Source organism: Sceloporus occidentalis, unplaced genomic scaffold (genome assembly GCF_023333645.1).
Source record: "Sceloporus occidentalis isolate IW3139 unplaced genomic scaffold, rSceOcc1.0.p SCAF_52, whole genome shotgun sequence".
In the NCBI taxonomy this organism is placed as follows: domain Eukaryota; kingdom Metazoa; phylum Chordata; class Lepidosauria; order Squamata; family Phrynosomatidae; genus Sceloporus; species Sceloporus occidentalis.
The window spans coordinates 1819267-1841712 of NW_028317032.1; the positions used below are offsets into that span (position 1 = coordinate 1819267).

Below are 22446 nucleotides of genomic sequence, written 5' to 3' on the forward strand. Positions count from 1 at the left end.
GAGTCAGTGTGTGCGTGTAAATGTATAGTGCCAGTCAGTATGTCTACGGTATCATAGTCCTATAGTGTGAATATGCACATAGTGTTATGGTGTTAGTGTGTGTAAGTGTAAGAATAATGGGTTAGCTTTATGGTGTAGTACTGTACAAAGATGTGTTTTATGTCGTACTGTCCCAACAAACATCCCTTAACTGCAGACCAGGGGTAATATATGAAAATAAAATATGGATGAAGAAACAAAAGTGGGCTCCTAATTTTTTTGGATGGCTCCAAAATCCAAACCAAATGTGGTTAATCCAGCCCTGTAGGCCATATTCAGCCACAGGCAGACATACAACATTTATCAGATTTCTGTATTTAGTAATCAGATGGAGCACTCCATACGCCACCAGAATAGTCTTATCATAGAAACCACTGTCTTTATTTGTTGTGTAGGAAACAAAGGGAGGATTGAGACCGGGGAACATGACTGATCCATGTTGGCACTGGTTTTCTGATGCTTTTGGCAAACTAATAAAAGATACAAATGAGCCCCAGGAGACTAGGATTTAGCCTCACAATGTTAGCATGGACAGACAATAACATAACCGTGCCTGGCAGAGAAAGCTTTGTACTGTTCACTTCTAATTTATCTGACTCTCAAAAGGTACACAGAACATGTTGTATGCCACATTCCATTTTCATAGCTTCCAACAGTTCCGAATTTGAGGCAACTATTCTGACAATCTGGGTTGTCAGAGCAACTAATTTATTCATTGTAACTGTTGGCAGCATGATCATTCAAAGGGCCCAAATAGGGCCCGATGCATGCAGGGAAAAGACAAGGAGACAAGGCATTCTGTGGATGAAATGGCCATCCACATCAGTGCTCCACTGGCATAATGTCATCCATGTACTGCCCCGTTGTGGGATTCTGCATGTGAGCAGCTGTATCTTTGGCAAAACCCAACTATAAAACCTCTATATCAGTTGAAGGTCCTCTTCTCATGGTTTCCCTCGGGTGTCGCTTTGCCAGAGACCAGCTATTGCTAATTTTCCAATTTCCCCGATGCCTTTGGCTGCAGCCCCCCGGATGCTTGGAAACCCCAACGAAAAAAGCTAATGGAAACCAACCAGTAGGAACAATATTTTCCATTCGCTAATTAGGCCACATAATGTTTTAAAGTAGACATGTTACCAGGAATAAACTTAAAATAAATATTTTAAGCACAGTATTGCATTTTTTTAAATATCAGTTTTGGGTCCTTTTGGACATTTTTTCTAAAACACCTCCTGTTGCTCTCTTCTGTCCCATTTTCTATTACAAAGATTTAAAAAGCAAAAACATCTTAAAAACTGCCATACTTTTTTCTTAACATATAGACAGCCCTTACTTTCTTTTGATCAATGTCAATGTGTTTTATAGAGTGACAGCTCCACTAAATACATTTGGACCTCTCAAAATCCCAGACCGGCTTCCTCTTGCCTCTGGATCCAGTTTGCAGATGGAAAATTTCATTGGTATCTGATGATCTATATTTACGATATTTAGGGCTTTGTTAAAATTATTTTTAATGTGAGTAAAGAAACCCACATTTTACTATTATTCAAAACAGCTGGTAAATATCAAAAAGGATATTATAAAATATATTTCCTTTTAGGCTTTTAATTGATCTCTCTCTATGAACAGGCACGTAAGTACATGACCTCCATATGTACAACATGCGTCACGATGGTCTGTTTATCCCACTGGGACAGATAAAGTAAACTACTTTTGCCAGCGATAACAGAAGCAACGTTAAAGGAAGAAAATACTAAATTATTTTATGATTTACGATAGGAGGGGGAAATAAATATAACACGAGAAATAAAAAGTAAAGTACAACTCAAAATTAATTTTAGATTATTTATTCAAAGCATTTTTAATATATTATTCTTATTGTTTTTGTAATTTACAAAGAAAAAATGTTCCTGAGTATGCTTAAGCTATATCAACTGCTTCCTACGTTATGTTGCTTAAGTGTAGTTATTTGATTAATAGTCTTATGGTATATTACTATTCTAACAAATATAAAACAACAAAACCATTTGGTCTATTAATCTGACCAATAAAAAGCGCATTGGGGAACTCTCACCACTAGATGGCAGAACTTCTTTCTAAAGGTCAATGTAGCTTGACAGAGGAAGGTACTTTGGAGGTGATGCTCATATGGTACATTAACAAAGAACACACAAAGATGAGTTTTTCCAGCAAAGGCATAACCAAAGATCCGCCGCAACATTATCATATGGATCCATTACGTCCGCATGATCATTCTTCTCCAATTATGTGTCCACATGTGTAGACACACAGAAAGTGACGGTTCTTCTTCTTCTGTACCGTTTTAGAGTACTGAGGTTGGCCACATAAAATATAAAATAAATATTATAAATACCGGTATATACTTATAAATATATTATAATTTAATACATAATAATTTAATTATCCAACATTGAGTGAAACCAGTTGCCTTGACACCATACCTATATTTCTGTGCCAAACTAAGCCATGAAAATACTTTAAATGATTTTAAATTTAAATGATTGAATAGGTTTCCTATTTTTTTTTTATTGGATAGAAATATTACTTATCTACTGAAATAGGTAATTAGCAATTAGTTTTCCAAGAGCAATCATTTAGAGGATTTATGCTACCGGATTATGATGGTGTTCCTTGTTCCTCCGAATTCTGTAAATATCAAAATATATTGACTGCGGTGGTTATTTTGAGGGCATGATACTTGTTTCTGTTCATAACGATCCCCATTTCTTTGTACTGAATCTCAGCATTTCTACTATTCAGGATGGAATTCATGGAAAAGCAAAGAGAACATTTAGTTCATACAAGAAGTTTAAGGAAAACACTATCCACGACTCCACCAGCAGCTAGATTAATCCTGGGATGAAAAAGTTATTTCCTGATCTTTACAACCCTTACTGTTAATTATATTTCCATCGGACTTGATTATTGCGTGATGCCGACATCTTAAAAAGAATTAGAATATGAGCAGAATAATTTAGACACAATATACAAGATTCTATGCAAAATTGATACAGTATGACTGTAGCCCCATCCATTTTACTCATGTCCTTCATCTTTGTGCATGTTAACCTTGTAGACAATCATCTGATAGATGATCCAAGTATTTATGTGTCATAATGGCTCAGGGATTACAACATATGGATTGTTATTTTTATTATTTATTGTTTTATATAGCGCCATCAAATTCCGAAGCGCTGTACAATGGGTAGACAGGACATAACAAGTAGTATGTAACATAACAATTTGATTTACAGAGACAACAGGAGAGGAGGGCCCTGCTCCAACGAGTTTACAATCTACAGGATTCCCCTCGTCATCTGGCAACAGGACTCAATAAATACCATATAATGCCTTGCATGACTAGGAGTGGGGAGATCATTGTTGCATGTTAAGACAGTGGGGACAAGTAAAGTGACCCAACATGAAGGTTTCATAAAGACTGAGCAATCGCAACGAGATTATGAAAAAGGGAACTGTTGTTAAATCCAGAGTTGTAACAAAGCAAAAGATCGGCAAATATTATTTAAAAGAACCTAAATGAAAATAATAGAGCTTACAAGTAGACCGGAACATGTAAACAATAAGTGGGAACTGAGTGATGGAAGGAGGGATGCTACCATTAAGCCTCAAACTGCTTGTCTTCTGCTGGCCAGCCCTGGTATCATATAAAGCAGACACATACATTTTTTATGTCTTTAATTCTGTGTCCTAGGGGGCACTGTAATAACCCGAGAAGCTTAGAGCAACTCAGTACTTGGTGATTTGAGGAAAGCTTTGGTTAATTCAGCCTATCCATGTCATATAGAGGTCTTAACAGAGACTCAGCTCTGCAGCTGAATGGAGTGCAGATGTGCCAAGAACGGCAGCTGCAAGGACTTTGGCCGGATCTAAGCTGGATTCTACTAAGTTTAATTGCCACATCAGGAGAGCCGCAAACAGCTCACATTAATGAATATCCAGTCTTAGATGTAGACGTGGACCAACTTCAACTTAAATGTTAATAAATAGACCACAGTAGGTTAAAGCAGAGTGCATATTAGGACATATCGTCATGAATACCGGTGCTATACTTCCTGCTCAGGAGACCTTGTGTCCCAGCCGTATAGGAATCTCTGAATCAAATGATGTCCTTACATGAGGATCACTGTGACTTCCACCAGTGAACGGCTGACACCAACCCAGGCATTGGCGCCCATTAATGAGTGAGACAATCTAATATCCTAATAAAACTGTCTGTTCACACTGCACCTCCTAGGACAGATAGGGAACGGGTAGATTTTATTTGGGACAAACAGACCTTAGCGTCCTTATCTGACATGTTTCAGCCTTGCCATAATCCAACAGTTCAACCTGTCATGGTCTGGCATGAGGATTAAGGGTCTTTTAAAACTGGTCAGCAATAAAGCTGCAGAAATGTAGGGTGGCACAAGAGGCGATCTGTGTACAAGAAAATGTAACGGACATGGAGCTAAGATTGAGTCACCATCCCAGATTGAGGCAATTAAATGATTAAGAAATGCAGTTGTAACATGCATTTCTCCTTAAGGCAATCACATTGGAATGGCTTCCAGGTGTTGCAGATGGGGCTTTGATTTAAGTCTCCACAAAGCACTTCAATCTTATTTCCAGCCGTGTTATAAACTTCTCCCTCCAAGTCATTCGGAACAAAAAAGTACTCTGGTTCTTCTATTCCAGACCCAACTTTATGTGCCAAAATATGACATTTATCTGTCCCACCCACTGTGAAACCCTTGGGATTTCCACTATTATTTCTCCAGAAAGGAGTTAGCTGCATCCCGTCCTAGGGCAGGAACAGGGAGGTGGACTCGGCCAGGAACTGATTCACACGAAATTATTAGTCCCAATTTGAAAGGCTACCTGAAGGTAGCTGCAAGACATAGAGACAGAATAATGGAGCTATGGTTTTAATGATATTAAAGTAACATGGCAAGGAGAATCCTTAACTGCCCTAAAAACACTATTCACAAAAACTAGATACCTACAGACACACACAGACCACAAAATGCCAGCAACATACATTCACATCCACCATAAGCCTGCCATTGGGGGGGGCAATGGTTACAGTTGAAAGGGGCCAGCTGTCCTGGGGGCCTGCTTGGGAAGACAAAGTCTCCTTTTGTTTAAGAAAACAAAATGCCTATTGGTGCCCCAACATTGTTTGTGCCATCTTTTACCACCAAACAGCTTGTAAGTGCCTCAAACCAAACAGCCTGCCTGTGTCATTTTTCCCTACAACAGCCTGTCTGTGCCATCTTTGCTCCCAAACAGCCTGCCTGTGCCATCTTTGCCACCAAAAAAGATACGTAGAAGAGAAAATCTTGGAGGGGATGGGTAATTTGGGGAGCCCAAACAATTTGTTTTGTAAGGGGCCCCAAAATGTCTGATGGTGGCCCTGTTGATCGGCCACATTCTCTATAAGCCCAGCCATCCATAAATGGGTTTTGTGTCATGATGACAGCTGACATGGAGCTATGTTGTAAGTTCCAATGCTAAAGTATTTTTTATTTTTGCACATGTCCAGTGTGTGATTTTTAGCTATTCTGTTTGGTATACTTGAAAATAAAAAAAATAAATAAATAAAAAATCTTAAAATAATTTATTATCTAAAAACACTTGAGATAATGGTATCTTTGTGTTTTCGAGGGACATGTGTTTACTTAACAAAATACTATTTCTTTTGCAGACAAAACAATTGCATTCATACTCGGCCGACACTATTTTGAAAGCACCTAATCAGGAAGCCTGCACCCTTCAAGAAAACTAATGTCCTGTCACCGCAAACATCTAGCTCCCACTCTGTTGCATGCAGACAGACAAAAACATTTGAGTACTTTATGGTTCCGTTAATGCAATTTAGTTAAAATACTTTCATTCTAAGTATGCATGTCCTCTCACTCACAGAATATTGTGTTATTGAGTGTTCTGTAGGATAACACTCCTATGCACCATTATCTTACATGAATATAGATAAAGTACATTTAAAGTGGACCTGTCATCCTCAAAAGTGTGGCTGACAAGGTCCACTACAGGTAATTATTATTTTGCCCCATTCATAGAATCTTTGTCATGTGCCTTAAATGATTCTTGTATGCCCGTGTCACCACCACAGAATTATGGCAAACTGAGAGGATGCCACCCTCACTCATGCTAACTATGCTTTTGGCCATTGAGCCATTCCCAATCTTCTTCAAAAAGGTTTGATTCCTCAAGCTACAGATAGACTGCAGCAGCTACAACTAAAACTACCCTAAAGAAAGCATACGAAAGTATATGGACCATGCTGACTGACATCGTGTTTCTAGCCCTCAGTATCAAGTTTGGCTTTAGTCCCAAATATTTGGGTCCCTTCACCATCTCTGCTATCAATAATTCAGTATTGCATACACCCAGCATTCTACCTCTCTCTCTATGAGCCATGGAGACCCGATACATGTTCCAGACCCATCTCATCACCTCTTGCTCCTATCCTTGGTGATGACGAGGAATTTGAGGGGCAGGAGATATTAGATTCCCGGTTTCTAATAGAAAAGTTTTAGTCCCTAGGAGTTGTACTAAACTAACTCATTTTTTGGCACTACTCTTTTTTTTTTGCACACACAAAACATGAATTTGACCTTGGTTTGGTACACATATTCATAATTACTTGATGGCAAGTTCCAGACCTTCATATTAAATATTTGACTCGGTGTTCACCGCTGGCTCAGCATTCTAAGTAGTTCAATCCATAAATTCCAATTCTTGGAACTTCCTTGGACAGAAGTAAAAAGGCCAAAGGTCAAATGGTTTCTGATAAATCACTCACGTTCATAGTTAATTGTCCAAAAGGTACTTGCAGGCCAAACATATTTTACTAGTCGCTCTGGCTTCTCATTTATAGAAAAATCCCCTGATTGTTCTGGAATGTCTCCAAAATTCCATACATTCTTTAAGTCTTCCCCTAATTGCAAGAATCTCTATAGAGGGATTATTTTTCCAAAACAGAGCAAAAGAAGGAAGCCACTGATGGGCCCCAATTACTATTGTTCTCCTAAACTAAAATACTGCTGAAGCAGACACTTCCTTGTAAACATGTGTTAAAATGTTGCCGGTGTGTGATATTTGTTTTTTAAATAAAGCTTTTGTATTCGAGAATAATAGTTAACGGCTACAAAATAATTTTCTAAAACAGTCTAGTATACATTAACGATGAATATATTTTGTTTTTTTTTAACTGTATTTTTAACTTTTTAATTACACGTCGCTAAATGAAGATAGAACCATACAGTGGGTATTAAATAACAAAAATACCACTTATCGCTTAAATTAATCATGAAACATGGGAAACCAAAAAAGATTAATTCGTATGGGGCTTCCCTACCAAAGCGGGGGTCCAATTCGGATTAGGCTGTAACCAATCAGGTTGTAGCATCCAATTGTCACCATAGATTAGAAACCTGTAGGAGAGAACATGAAATAATAGAGGACATGTTACAATTTATATCAGCCTACGTAATAAGATATTTGTGGTATTAAGTATTACCGATGTCCACATATTGTTGTTGATTTCCAGTCGCAAGCTCCACATATATGTAATTAGAATATGTGTAGCCACCATGTTCCTCCATGATACCTTCAAAACTCACAAAAATGTTCTTTCTTCTATTATCAGCAATTCTTAGATAATTGGGAGATAATCCAATCATAATAATGAACAAACATCCCAATGTCACTATTGTTTTAAGAGAAACCAATCAGGCATAGGCCTGGTGTCCTTAGAAGCACACCAGTGTTTGTGGAAAGGTTTATGAAGGTCCAAAGAAGGTCCACCGCAGACTCCAGTAAATGTCCACCATGAGCAATGTTGAGGCCACAAGGCTAAGAGGAAATGGACAAGTTTCAATTTGACAATTATTGGGGTCAGTGGGAAGGTGGGACATGAAGGAGAAGGCAAGACAGTTCCTAAAGACCCCCCCACCTTGCCTGGTTGCTGAATACTGAGTGACTCTACAGCTTGGTGGGATCACTTAGGATAGTAAAGTATTCTTTCAAAAATGGTTTCCTGTAACCGGTTGGGTACCTCTTGAAGGAGTGAAGTTTAGTCCTCACTCCCTGAATAAGCTTTCAAATATTTTCCCCACCTATTTATAACTATTTAAGGCCTTTTAAAAGAAATAAATAGCCAGCAAACATTAGGTAGTTGTCTTAAAACATTTATTTCTATGCCTGCCCAGCATTCTTAAAAGAAATGTCCTATTGTATGTCCAGACCTTCTAGTTTAAATGGCCGACCCTATAAAAACGTGTTTTAAATAATAAAAAGATATATATATTACGGTCGATCTGTGTCGGTTCATATAATGGGGTGATTGATAAGGTGTTTAAAATCAATAATACATTATGCTTTTTCACCCCCCCCTCCCCTTTTTCACATGGAGTTCATGTTCAAAGCTAATTATGTCTATGTTTTTTATATTATACCGACCCTCTCAGTTTTTTCCGTGTAACTGGGAGTAATTCAACAGGAATAGACTTGACAGTGAAGAAAATGGTTTGCCTGGGGCGGAAAAAAATGATGATTGTTTATGATGAGATGAAGATATTTTAGGAATGCAGTTATCTTAGGCTCCTACGCAGGAACGCCTTACTCTGCGCGTTGCCTTTTTTCCATGTTTCTAATGAAATGTGACCACTGAAATTATCCATGGTATTTAAAAATGTGTTAATGTCCATGTGTGGGAGATATACAGAAAATGGCAGAAGAATGGAAGATCCTTATCCATATAAGAACTATAAAAATAACGAAGGGGTGGGCTAGGAACAGCGGATGTGGGTAAAATTTATAAAGGGATGTGACTAGGCCAATCTGTTTACATATAAAAGCCTTGTCACCATGGGAATTTTTGGTCATGCTGGGGGGGGGCTAAAAGCAAGGTGCACTATGATTGGTGCTCCACTCCAAGCCAAGGCTGTGCTGGGGAGCGTAATGTGGCGAAAGGTCAGGAGCTGCCAGATAGTGTTGTGTGAGAAAAAAATGGCTGCCAGATGGTGGCATGTATTGCTTGTTTAATTGCATAAAATGTATGTATGGGGTACAGCAACGGAGGTTTTCACAGGACTACATGATAATTATACAATGAGCAGGTTTATAATAAAGTAGTGGCAACTTAAAGGGGCGGAACAATCATGTGAACCATGTTATACACATAAAGAGGGTTTTCATATGCAAGTGGAACAGCCTCCCAGCAGAAGTAAATACTGACTGTAAACACGGTTACATGGACTTATTTAGTGATAGATCCACTTTAAATCTGACAAGAAGTGGGCAGGTGAGCCATGATTTGTTAGGTACATAATACGGCGCAGAAAAATTCTCAAAATTACTTAAAAAGTGGTGGCGTCAAAAAGGGCCAAGTCTGCTTCATGATTATAATAATTAGAATAACTATTCCAAAATGCTATTTTTGGTATTTAATTATGTTTTTTCATATGTAAATATTTGTGGCAGTACTTGACTTCCAAAATGCTCATGGCATATCCTGTATTTGTGTTTTCCTTAAGGGTACGGACAGCGCTCCGGTTGTTGACGTTTCTGGAATCGGCTGTACCCGAACATGTAGATCATATCCAGACTATGTAACATAACGCCTTTCATCTCGTGTTTTGATTAAATGCAAAATGAAACAAAAAACACACTCCTAACAGCTGACATGTTAAAAGATATAGAATTTCCTTCGAAGACAACAATACGTCTAGTTGGACAGGAAGTGCGGCTAAATTCCAAACTTAAAGGATTCCGAGAAATGTATATCGCTAAAAAGAAAAAAGTTTGCACCGTTTTGATTAGCTATTGTTTACTGGGACTAATATATATAGGTCCACGGAGTCAAAATATGACCCTTTACCTAGTTTTTCTTTTTCCAGCGTGTGTTTTTATTGATTTCGTTCCAGCAGAAAACATATCAGGTTCTGGGATAATATACCATTTTTAGCAGCTCTATAGGAGGCATTGGGTGTGGTTTAGCTGTAGCCCCACCCACTGTTTGCGTGTATTTTCACCAAACGTTTCCCAGTATCCCCACCATATGTACTGCGTATATGGGGAGCCAGCAATTAATGTTGATTTTATATAGCACCCTCATATTCTACAGCGCTGTACAATGCGTGTTATTAATATTGATTTTATATAGCACCCTCATATTCCACAGCGCTGTACAATGTGTGTTATTAATATAGATTTTATATAGCACCCTCATATTCTACAGCGCTGTACAATGCGTGTTATTAATATTGATTTTATATAGCGCCCTCATATTCTACAGCGCTGTACGATGCGTGTTATTAATATTGATTTTATATAGCACCCTCATATTCTACAGCGCTGTACAATGTGTGTTATTAATATAGATTTTATATAGCGCCATCATATTCTACAGCGCTGTACAATGCGTGTTATTAATATTGATTTTATATAGCGCCCTCATATTCTACAGCGCTGTACGATGCGTGTTATTAATATTGATTTTATATAGCACCCTCATATTCTACAGCGCTGTACAATGTGTGTTATTAATATAGATTTTATATAGCGCCATCATATTCTACAGCGCTGTACGATGCGTGTTATTAATATTGATTTTATATAGCACCCTCATATTCCACAGCGCTGTACAATGTGTGTTATTAATATAGATTTTATATAGCGCCATCATATTCTACAGCGCTGTACAATGTGTGTTATTAATATTGATTTTATATAGCACCCTCATATTCTACAGCGCTGTACGATGTGTGTAATTAATATTGATTTTATATAGCGCCATCATATTCCACAGCGCTGTACAATGTGTGTTATTAATATAGATTTTATATAGCGCCATCATATTCTGCAGCGCTGTACAATGTGTGTTATTAATATAGATTTTATATAGCGCCATCATATTCTACAGCGCTGTACGATGTGTGTAATTAATATTGATTTTAAATAGCACCCTCATATTCCGCAGCCCTGTACAATGTGTTATTAATATAGATTTTATATAGCGCCATCATATTCTGCAGCGCTGTACAATGTGTGTTATTAATATAGATTTTATATAGCGCCATCATATTCTTCAGCGCTGTACAATGTGTGTTATTAATATAGATTTTATATAGCGCCATCATATTCTGCAGCGCTGTACAATGTGTGTTATTAATATAGATTTTATATAGCGCCATCATATTCCGCAGCGCTGTACAATGTGTGTTATTAATATAGATTTTATATAGCGCCCTCATATTCCGCAGCGCTGTACGATGCGTGTTATTAATATTGATTTTATATAGCGCCCTCATATTCCGCAGCGCTGTACGATGCGTGTTATTAATATTGATTTTATATAGCGCCCTCATATTCCGCAGCGCTGTACGATGCGTGTTATTAATATAGATTTTATATAGCGCCCTCGTTTAAAGGAACCATCAGGGGTCCCCCTAACCTACTACCACTCATACATTTCTATCTTTTCATCTTTTTTTTCTCATTTTCTACTGCAATCGCCTCTGATCAGTATAAAAAGTCATAAATGTTATTTTAGCATCTTTTACACTTAACTGAGTATTTTATTTCTAAGTTTTAAATCATAAAAGATCAATCATGATTTTTTTTTACTAACCCACAATATGTTCAGCTAACAATTACTGCTATACAACACAATTAATTATTAAAAGGGAAGCAACGATAGAGGATACGTTGTAGACCACCATGACTACCCGGGACGGGGGTATAGACCACACACACACCTAGAATACAAAAGTTCTGTTAACGGTAAATGAAGATTCTGTGATACGACCAAACACTTTATAGCAAGATCATTACACCCTTCACTGGCACATCACAAAGGCTTCAGAAGCCTGATTACATTTCTGGGCCAAATTGCTAAAGCAGAATTAAAAGACCTACGGTGAAGCGTGAAAATCTAATTAAATCAAAAAGTATTAATTAGAAATCACTAGTGAAAAATATCATGTATTGGATACTTTCTGGGATATCAGGAACAGGCTTGTAGTTTTTATTTACTGTCATTTATTAAAAATTATTTTGAAAAAAAAATAAATCACTTTTCCCAAATCCAACACCAAGTAAACCCATGTCGTGTTGTTTACAGACTGAGAAAAAAACAAAAAAAACACAAAATAATAAATAAAATGAAAAATGTATTCAGTGAAATATTCTTGCTTAGGCTTAGCATGTTAGACACATGGAGACAGTAGCCCTTGGGCTGCTTTACCGGGGGCAAATCCTGCCATCGGTCAGATTTATGTCATCAGGTGGCCGCTGGCCTTAAAGTGCCAGAGCCACCCGACATTGCCAGTCCGGCCCTGCTCTTAACTTACTGCTTCCTTTTTGATGTGGCTAGTTTTTTATCTTTCATTGGGATAGTAAAAAACAAAACAGTAAAACCAATAAAAAATTCCTAATTTTTTTTTTAATGAAATATTTATAAAGGGATATTTACGAAGCTTTTCCATTTTCTATATCTTCTTTTTTATTTATTTTAATTTAAGCATGTTAAAATATGCTTGCTACAAGTGCAGAATAAAACTAGTAAAAAGTAAAAAAAAGTAAAACTTCTCAAGCAACTGCTTACTGAGCAACAAATTACCCAAATATATAATTATGTAATACTAGGTATTTTGGCAATATTGTTTCCATTTTTGACTTACGTCTATCTATCACTAATCTGACAGCTAACACTAAAGAATTTTTATTTGAGAAGATAGAATGCATGGGCATTACCGGTAATTTTTAATTTTTTTTTAAAAAAAGGTTATTTTGCGAAACGCGTCAAGTACTTAAACCAAGACCATCGGAGGCTCACCTTTCATACGTTTTGATGAAGTTTTCCTTCAGTAAGGGAATTAACACAGTAAGGAATTTAAACATGCATGGGATAGGCATATGGCTTCTCAAGATGAGACCAACGACTGATTAAGGTCTGATCCTTTAAATCATTGAAATATTTGGCAGACTGGATATAATCGCTGTATTAAATGTTTGCTCAAAACAAAAGAACGGTTCTCATCTTGCTGCCTTTAAGACCAGGGGTGGTTTGGAACAAAGCCTGTAACACATGCCATTTCTGGTAGGAGCTGTCATCGTATACTTAAGCTTGAGTTTACATTCGTATCTGTATTAAGATGAGTGATGGCGCCAACGCTACTATCCACGCTCGTTCTGAACATTTCACCTTGTCCTTGCATCACCTTTGTTAATACTGTTTGACATACTTTTGTGTTTCCACTGAGGCTGGAATTCTTAAGATTCTTATGTTTAAGTGAATATTTGTTGATAATGTCTGCTTTGTCATTTTTAAAACGAGGAAAATGTGGCTAAAATTTGCTCCATCCAAAGCATGGCTCATGTGTCTCGTATCCAAAGGGTAAAGTACCCCTAGGGTAAAAAGCTGTATCTTAGATCAAGCATTGCTTCATATTCAGCTTTCACTTGTCTAGTAAATCTGAATAATGCATTTCACAAATCCAGGAGAATTCAGGAAAATTGCTTTGAGAAACCTACATTAACAGGTTCAGACTGGTCAGCTGGCACAGTGGGCAAATACCCGGTGGGGCGCTGGCCAACAGCGCTCTATATTCACCCTATCTGCCCGACTGCATGCTACATGACCATAGAAAAGTAGTGTCATCAGGTGGCCACTGGCCTTAAAGTGCTAGGGCCGCTCTGGGGTCGCTAGTTCAGCCCATTACACTTAAGGAGGGATGGCTGGCTACATTTAGACCCAGGAACAAGCTTAAAGCAGTCCATCAATGTCAGGAAAGATCTCCCATTGAAATCAATACTATAGGTTATTATTTTTATTATACGGGCCCAGTCTGCGGTTATTATTGTTGTACATGTGTGAGACCCCCGTATTGGAAGGGTTACTGTGTCATATCCTCGAGCTAGAATGTAATCAGCAGGGAGCTCAGCCGGACCTTAATGTCAGCAGGATTTTCAGGCATGGCAATTACTCGAGAGGGGTTAAGCTGCGGCCGATAAAGCATAACACGCATGAGAAATGTCTTTTACGTCAACGCCTGGGTTCAATCCTGGTCCATCAGGACGCTTTCTCCATTCCTTGAAATGATCGGATCAAACATTTTGGGCATTAGTTACTGAAGACAACTACAGCTGGATAAGACATTAATGTAAAAGGTGATGCATTTCTGGTGGTCATTTAATTACAGATGTCATAAAATAGGAAACAAACAATGCGTTTACAGGGAAAGGCACCGGAAGACCTTCTGCCGCTCTGTATCTCACCGCTCACTTACTGAAAGGTTGCTTGGGGATGGCGAGCTGCATATGAGCTCACAAAGAATGTGAAGAGAGACAAAATGAATAATATGACATCACAACCGAATGGGGCTCACGTGTTTACATACCTCCCAACAGTACCCGTTTTTGTGGGACAGTTCACTCTGTTGTCCCAGGTACACTACCATTCAAAAGTTTGGGGTCACTTAGGTATTCTCGTGGAAAGCACATCTCTAGCTGTAACATAATTTCAAAAGGGATTTCTAATTATCAATAAGTCTTTTTAATGTTAAACCTGGATTAGAGGACACAGCATGCCGTCTTCACGCTATCTTAGACGCTTTCTCAATGTCTATCTATCTTCTCCTCCGACCGATTCCAGGTCTACTTTATTTTGTCTTCTTTGCATGTCTCGTTAATGTATTGATTTATTTCAAGGCGATGCATGGCCATAGATATATTCGTGGAAGGAAAACAGCCAAGTGTGACTTTGTCCAATCAGAATCAAGCAATAAGCACAAATATTACTAAACCGGATTAATGTCTGAAAAATAATGACTTGTGTAAATGTGTGTTTAAACTGCCCCAAATAACTTATTTATGGCACATTCTGTGTAAAAGGTCGGCTCCAGCAAAATTAACAGCATGTGGCTCATACTTTATTACAGATCTGTACGCAAAGCAGGTACCGGTACAAGGTCGGTAAATAAATGAAAGGCAATGCATTTTCAATATCAAAAACGTTTTAATCCAGATTGTTAGATTCCTGGGAAATCCCGAACATCTCCTGGAAAGGTTTAAGCGTGATTTACTGACCCATGAGAAGGCTTTGTTAGGAAATGTGCCTGGTTTTTGTTTTGCTGCGTGATAAATGGGACAAAATAATCATGTCTGCTGCAATAAATCATACACACTGCGGTACCTGGAGTCCGTGTCGTTACATTCTCCGTATGTCACCATTTTCATATATGTTCTAAATCTTGTAAATGTTAACAGTATTGATGATTCACATAATTTCCTGTTTTTTCCTCTTTGTTTATGTAATATATACACTATGTGGACAGCCCTCCTAATTATTTCAGTCGCACCCATCGCTAACAGGTGTATAAAATGAAGCCCATAGGCAGCCATCCCTATAGACAGACATTGGCGGTGGAATGGGTCGTACTGAAGAGTTCAGTTACATGACATAGAATGCCACAAGCAGTCAATTAAATTTCTGCCCCGCTAGATCTGCCCCGGGCCAATTTAGGTGCTATTTTTATGAAGTGGAAGCATTTGGGAGTAACACAAAGCAGACTATTCTGAGTGCTGAAGCGCATAAGATAGTTTGATGGACAAATCTGAGTTTGGCGGAAGCCAGGAGAACGATACCTACCAGAAATGCATAGTGCCTACTGTAAAGTTTGTTGAGGGAGGAATAATGGGGCTTGAATGTAGATCGTGGGGATAGAGCTGACTCAAACCAGAACATTCAATGACGTCCCCAAAAATACACACACACACGACGGCATTGGATTTAAACAGGCCGCATCCTGTGAACATTAATATTTTGTTATAAGTAACCCAGACTCATATAAAATCATTTACTACAATAACTGAAAGCCAGCTACCCACCCACCAGGTTCTCCCCTGGGTGCTCCCCCTCGTCCACCACATGCAGACAAACGCCTTCTTATCGAGTGCTAACCCCCAGCCAGCCTTAAAGCTTGATGGGCACGTCCACTGATAACCAAACTTAATACATAATAGGAGGGCTTGAGACCCAACTCAACTTATGTGCCACGTGCTTTCTTTCTTTCTCCTCTATTTATTTGCACCGCGTCTTGAATAGCCAAAGTAAACAGGTCAAGGCCGACCTCGTTAAAATACACCTCATCGCTGCGAAACAGAATACCTCTGACATTAACCACAAACCTAGACACCCACTTATTTAACCTGATGCACATGAGAGTCAGTGCCCACTGATTATGGGCTGAAACCAGGTCGTCCACCCCCAGGTGAATAACTAGTAGGGCCGCCGGACCTAACAGCCTTGATAACTGCACCAACTCCAGGAGGAGCTGGACCAAGCGCATCCCACCCCCAAACCACCTCACCTCTGGTTTATGTGGTTCCCGACTCAACCTTTCCCACCCATACTTGGGGGCAACAAATCTGGAAAGAATTAAAAAACATTAAACTAGGGACTCGAATCAAACATGGGACCAAGACCAAAAACCGGCGGGACTGCCACTGACCGAAAAGGTGTACTGACACGTCTGAAAGTGGCCTTGGTTGCTGCCCCAATCTGAAATGCCCTTTCCTAGCACATCAGTCTTTGATCAGTCCCGCTGATCAAGAACCCCTCCATGACTCCTCAAACAATGCCCACTCATCCCAGATCTTATATATATATATACTATATATATATATATATATATATATATATATATATATATATGCGCCAAAGAGCTTTGGATCAAATAAAAGCATAAAGAGATTTATTGATGATGAGTCATCATTCAATTCCCAATTTAAAAGCCTCTGGATGGCAGGCTGTTTATAGTTAACTGTTATCTCCAGTCATGGTAGCGGGTATTTTCCGCCTACAATTATCTTTTAACGGATGATTGTAGAACGAATTACATCATCGGAAGACTTAACCGAATTAGCAAAAGCATGGGATCCACGATATAATTCTCAAGAAATGATGCGTGTCACTAAATGAGGTGCCAAAATGAAACTAAATGATTACATTAGGGGAACTGTGTACAATATCACAATGTGCATTGTTTTCTTATTTTTTTTTTATTAGATTTATGCAGAATAACATGTAACAAAATAACACTCCTATAACATCATTAGGCAGAACGGTAACATCCTCAGGAAATCTGTATTTAACTTCATTAGAGGAAGTCAGGTCATCGACTGAATTCTGCCCAAAGTAATTTCTTAAAGTAAAAAAATATCTCCATTCATAAAAAAAAAAAGCGTCGATGGGATAATGCTAATGGCATATTTTTTTTATTATTATTTATTGTTTTATATAGCGCCATCATATTCCGCAGCGCTATATTTTAAGGCATGTTAAAATCTGGGTGGATACAGGCTCTTCAGTACCCATTCTTCACTATTTAGTAATTTCTTTTATTTTGGGGACTTCATCTGAAGTCATTACCGGTTGAAGATTAGATCGGGACAAAAAGTGAAAATTTGTTCATGCAGGAGTTACCTTGGAAACCTAGTCATTTCACCCCTTTCATGGCAAATCCTGCCAAAGCAAGGAATACCGAAGCTCAAGGCATCACAAGTGGGTACGTAACCTGGCTATGAAGCATTTGACAGAATTTTTACTGGAGTTCTCAAGGAATTAGGAGTTTTCCTAATGAGGGAGGGAGGTTGTGGATAAATGGAACAGCCTCCCATCAGAAGTGGTAGAGGTTAATACAGTGAGTGAGTTTAAACATGCATGGGATAGGCATAAAACTATCCTAAATCTAAGATAAAACCAAATCCTGATTAAGATCAGAGTCTCTACATCAGGAAAAAACAGGCAAACTAGATGAGTTGAATGGTTTTTATCTACCATGAAATTCTATGGTTCTAATAAATGAATGGGTATTAGCTAATGCGATCCAAGCCTGTTTCTGAGGTTAAATGTACATCGCTGGGCTCAGAAAGGCTAATATTGATATTGATTTCTATTGTTAACAGACATACTACTATTGCCTCACAAACCAAATTACAAAGTAGCTAAAGTGATGGAATATTTTTGTAATATATTATATATAATGTATTATATGTGAATAAATTCAATGTCTATTATGTAATGTGTAATGTAAGACTTAATATGGATAATATCAAGAAAAGCTAGGCCCTCCTAAATCTGCTCATTTTTCCAGATGTAAAGACTTAAAACTCAATCTGTGCTTGATCTTATCTTAGATCCAGGAGCCATATGCCTACCCGTGCATGTTTAAATTCCTTCACTATATTAGCCTCTACCACTTCTGCTGATGATCATTTCCACTTATCTACCATCCTCTCAGCAAAATTTTCCTATATTAAAAAAATTGCAAACCGTAGCCGGCAGGATTCGAACCTGCGCGGGGAGACCCCAATGGATTTCAAGTCCATCGCCTTAACCACTCGGCCACGGCTACTGTGGCTGATGTTGGTGGCTGATGTTGGTGGCTGATGTTGGTGGCTGATGTTGGTGGCTGATGCTGGTGGCAGAAAGATCAACTATATGAAAAAAGTCACATGAGTATCTAAATAATATAATTGTTAAATGACGGGGCGTGGATCCGAAAGCAATAAGTGAATAAATACATAATTTATTCAAATGATTTAATTATTCATAATTATTATTCGTTTTGAACCTATGGTAACAGAGTAACAAACATAAACCCAGCATTAAAACCTGTGTTGTTTTGTTGTTTAGCACACGTAGAAAGTAGTATAAAAAGCAAGCAGGATGCTGGGCTGTATAGCGAGAAGCATTAGTTGCAGGAAGAGAGAGGAGACTTTAAGTTCCGGCTACCCAGAGCCTCCCCTTGGGGGATGCGGCCAGGACTTCATGGTGAAGGTCTAGTTGATGTCCCAAATGGTACTGTTGATTCCAGTGGGTGTTTAAGGGGGAAATAGGCAGGGAATGGGGTGTGTCAGGCCCCCGTGACCCGGGGGGGGGTTCGAGTTTCGCCTGGAGAACTGGCGCTCCTCCCCGCATGGAGAGGAGGTTCTACCCTTCTACAGATCTCTGGTCAGAGCTCACCTAGAGTGGAGGATATTGACGTTTTGGAGAGAGTTCAAGGGAGGGCGATACAAATGATAAAAATGATCAGGAAAGTCTAAAGGAGCTTAATATGTCCGGATTGGGGGAACGAAGAGAGAGGGGGAGATGTGATTGAAACATTTAAATACTTAACGGGATTTAACAAAGTACAAGAGGCAAGCTTATTTGACAGGAGGAGAAATGTTAGAAAAAGTCATAACTGAAAGCTAGAGGGTCAGAGGTTTAGATGTAATGGGATTGGGATATATAGCTCCAGAATGTATAACAAGACCAAAGACTAAATAAGGCTATTCATAGACTAGAATACAGTGACTAGATGGGCCAAAAGTGTTTTATCTGCCATTAATTCTATGTTTAATGAACAAACAAGAATCCAATAGAACCAAGAAGCAATGGAATTTCATCATACGATTGAAGACATTCTATCATACAGAAGGACTGCTAATTTCTACTAATAAGAGAAAATGTAAATCACACAAAGTATTACGGACAATAAAACTGGGTAGTTTTGCGGAAAAGTATAATGTACTCCACCTAATCTAGCTACTTCCTACTAGGACGTAAAATCACTATCATGTGTTATATTATATTGTACTCAACATGAAGTCAATATCCATAACTTCCTTCCTCACTGACAAGAAATAATGGGATCTCTGCATGAAATGTCTAAATGTAACAATATCTCAGGGCTCCCCGCCGCACACTAGAAGCCTTTCACCTTCCTGAGCACGGGATGGCCTCTTCTACATCTTCATGGTCTTTGAATCATGCAGTGAAGTCAGATTACTTGACTCCGGAACTTTTGAAAATAAGGTAATACGTATACCTGATGAACTCATTGAATGCTTATCCTACATTGTACTGAAAATCAATAATCAATAATTAAACCTTAATTTCTAGAAGCAATAAACCAACCCGTTGACCTTCTATGTATGTTTTTTTCCCAGTAATCCAGTGTAAAGATGCATGGAACCGGGGTGGGATGATTAAGGTGTCAAAAGCCAATGTGGTCACCTGTGATGTTCATAAAGAACCTTGAATGTATATTGGAATAAGGCAACGGCTAAACTCCACCAATGTCTAAACCTCAAGTGTTTGTAAACCCGGTGCCAACCTGAACCTGAGCCTATGGGTGCTAAATCTGAGACAAATGGAAAGAGTCAGAAATTGTGATTTGACCCAACTATGACCAATCAGGATTTAAGATGCACATGGCTCTCTGTAATCTTCAGGTGCTTGACATATCGCTCAGCCAGTGACCTTGGTTATTATATGTGGACAACTCCTTGTTGTCAGGTATGGAAATAGACGTTTTTCCCATAATCTGGGTAGAATCTTCACAAGAGAAAATAAATATTATTATTATTTATTGACTTGTATAGTGCTGTCATATATTTCGCAACGATGTACAATGGGATGGAAGGTGACTGGGTGGCATTCTTAGAAGATTAGATAATGCTTGTACCATTGACTAGAACACCGAGCAATTGATCTTGTATTAAGTGGCCTCGCAATCTACTATATTTAGGCATGTTAACACTCAGCTGACACAGGGGTAACATGCAGTAAGTAACACTGACAAAATGACTTAGCAACTGGATGTCAAGATCAGAAGTGTTGTCAGAGCTGAACTAAATATAGTATGAGGTGCGTCATTATAGTTACCAAACCCTAGCCAGAAAGCATATCCCATTTTGTCAAATGGGTGACGGGGATGTGGCAGTTAATTTTTTTGGCACCAAAAAATTCATATATTTTCCCAGAAGAGGTGCACATTATATGGCTTCTTTTTTAGCTCACATTTCGCAAACAAATGAAATCTGTCCCAAATTACCTTAGAAATTGTTGCTGTTGAAAAATACCTTTGTTTTTCAATTTCTTGTATAGAGCGGCGTAATCATCATGGGTGAGGCACCAGACCTAATCCCGGGCAGCACCCTCAGCCGCCCCTCTGCGGCCACTATCCTCACTGCAGAGCTTCTGGATTTGACGTCATATCCAGGCACTATGACTCGGTGTCCCCCCGGTCACATAACGACCTCTAAAGCATTCAACGTAGGCTGTAACCGGCCATCAATCTACTCCCCTGGCTTAGTGGCAGGTGGTCCCTGGACTTGCACTCATTTTAGGCCAGAGTAAATCACTGTATGCATATATGTAGTAGCCCCCCCACTTTATCTCTGACTAAGTGTCTGGCTCCATCAGGAACACAGTATTGCCAAGAACCTTGGGGATCTGATTTGTTCACTATTAGGTGGCTTCCATTGTTTATGCTTTAATTTTAAGCACATATGGAATTTTCACCCAATGAGAGGGAATTCTCTCTTATTCAGCTGGCTATAGATAGAGATATAAATATGGTATTATGCCACATATTGCCACAATGTCTATCCTGTTCCTAATAATTATACAGTGTTACCTACACTGAACTATTTGTTTTGTGTGTTTATGTATGTATGTGTATGTCTGTATGTATGTGTGTTTGTGGCATGTCTAGGTTCTTAATCTGGTCTCAGATACCTATTTATAAGCTTCAGGCTGTGTATTATTTGATGTGCACTAATTGAAGGGTATTTTAGCCCAATTAACAGACGAGCCAACTTGATTTTGCTAGTCATTCATGTAGGTCTCACGACAGGCTACAAAGAAACCACTCTTGTCACCATGTAACATGCACAACGAGTGTGACAGGGCTTCCCATCTCATCACAGTGGGACATTGCCACAGAGCTACATGATGTCCCGATCACCTACTCAGATTAGTGCATATGTAATGTAACATGACAGCCACGATGATTTCATAGAGAAAATCTAACGATTTAGCTTCTGACAAGTGACAACTCACAAAGGGCTGAAAGACAATGGAATATACGTAAAGAGATGGTGGGACCAAAGACTATAGAGAGTGATGGTGTTCACAGCTCCCTACTGACTAATTGGCCAAGAAAGAAATGTCAGAATGTTTACTCCTCTAGTCCTGAGGAAGAGCTGTGAAATAGGATCGCCTCGACACTTAATATAATTGGCACACAAGAGACCCCAAGGTCTTACCAAAGACTGTTTCGAGATTGTAAAGTCAATGAGATGCTCTACTTACTATGTCCAGATTGTCTACTGTAAAGCGGTGTATTATAATAATAGTACAGAACTGAGCTTGGAGCATGTAGAACCATTCAATTGCTATTTTGATTTCTATATCATATTTCAACATTAATTTCAGGTTGGAAGGATATTATATATATATTAACAAGTCCAAAAGGAAAGCACTCACCCAGTAGCATACCTAAGGGGGAGGTCAGCCCTGGGTGCCACTTA

General features: G+C 38.7%; 1 non-coding gene across 1 annotated transcript; it reads right to left on the reverse strand.

Annotated features, from left to right (window-relative positions):
• Positions 1–18418: 18418 nt before the first annotated feature.
• Positions 18419–18500, reverse strand: TRNAS-UGA (transfer RNA serine (anticodon UGA)). Its single transcript has one exon. It is a non-coding gene; the product is annotated as a tRNA-Ser (tRNA).
• Between the last annotated feature and the right edge of the window lie 3946 nt (positions 18501–22446).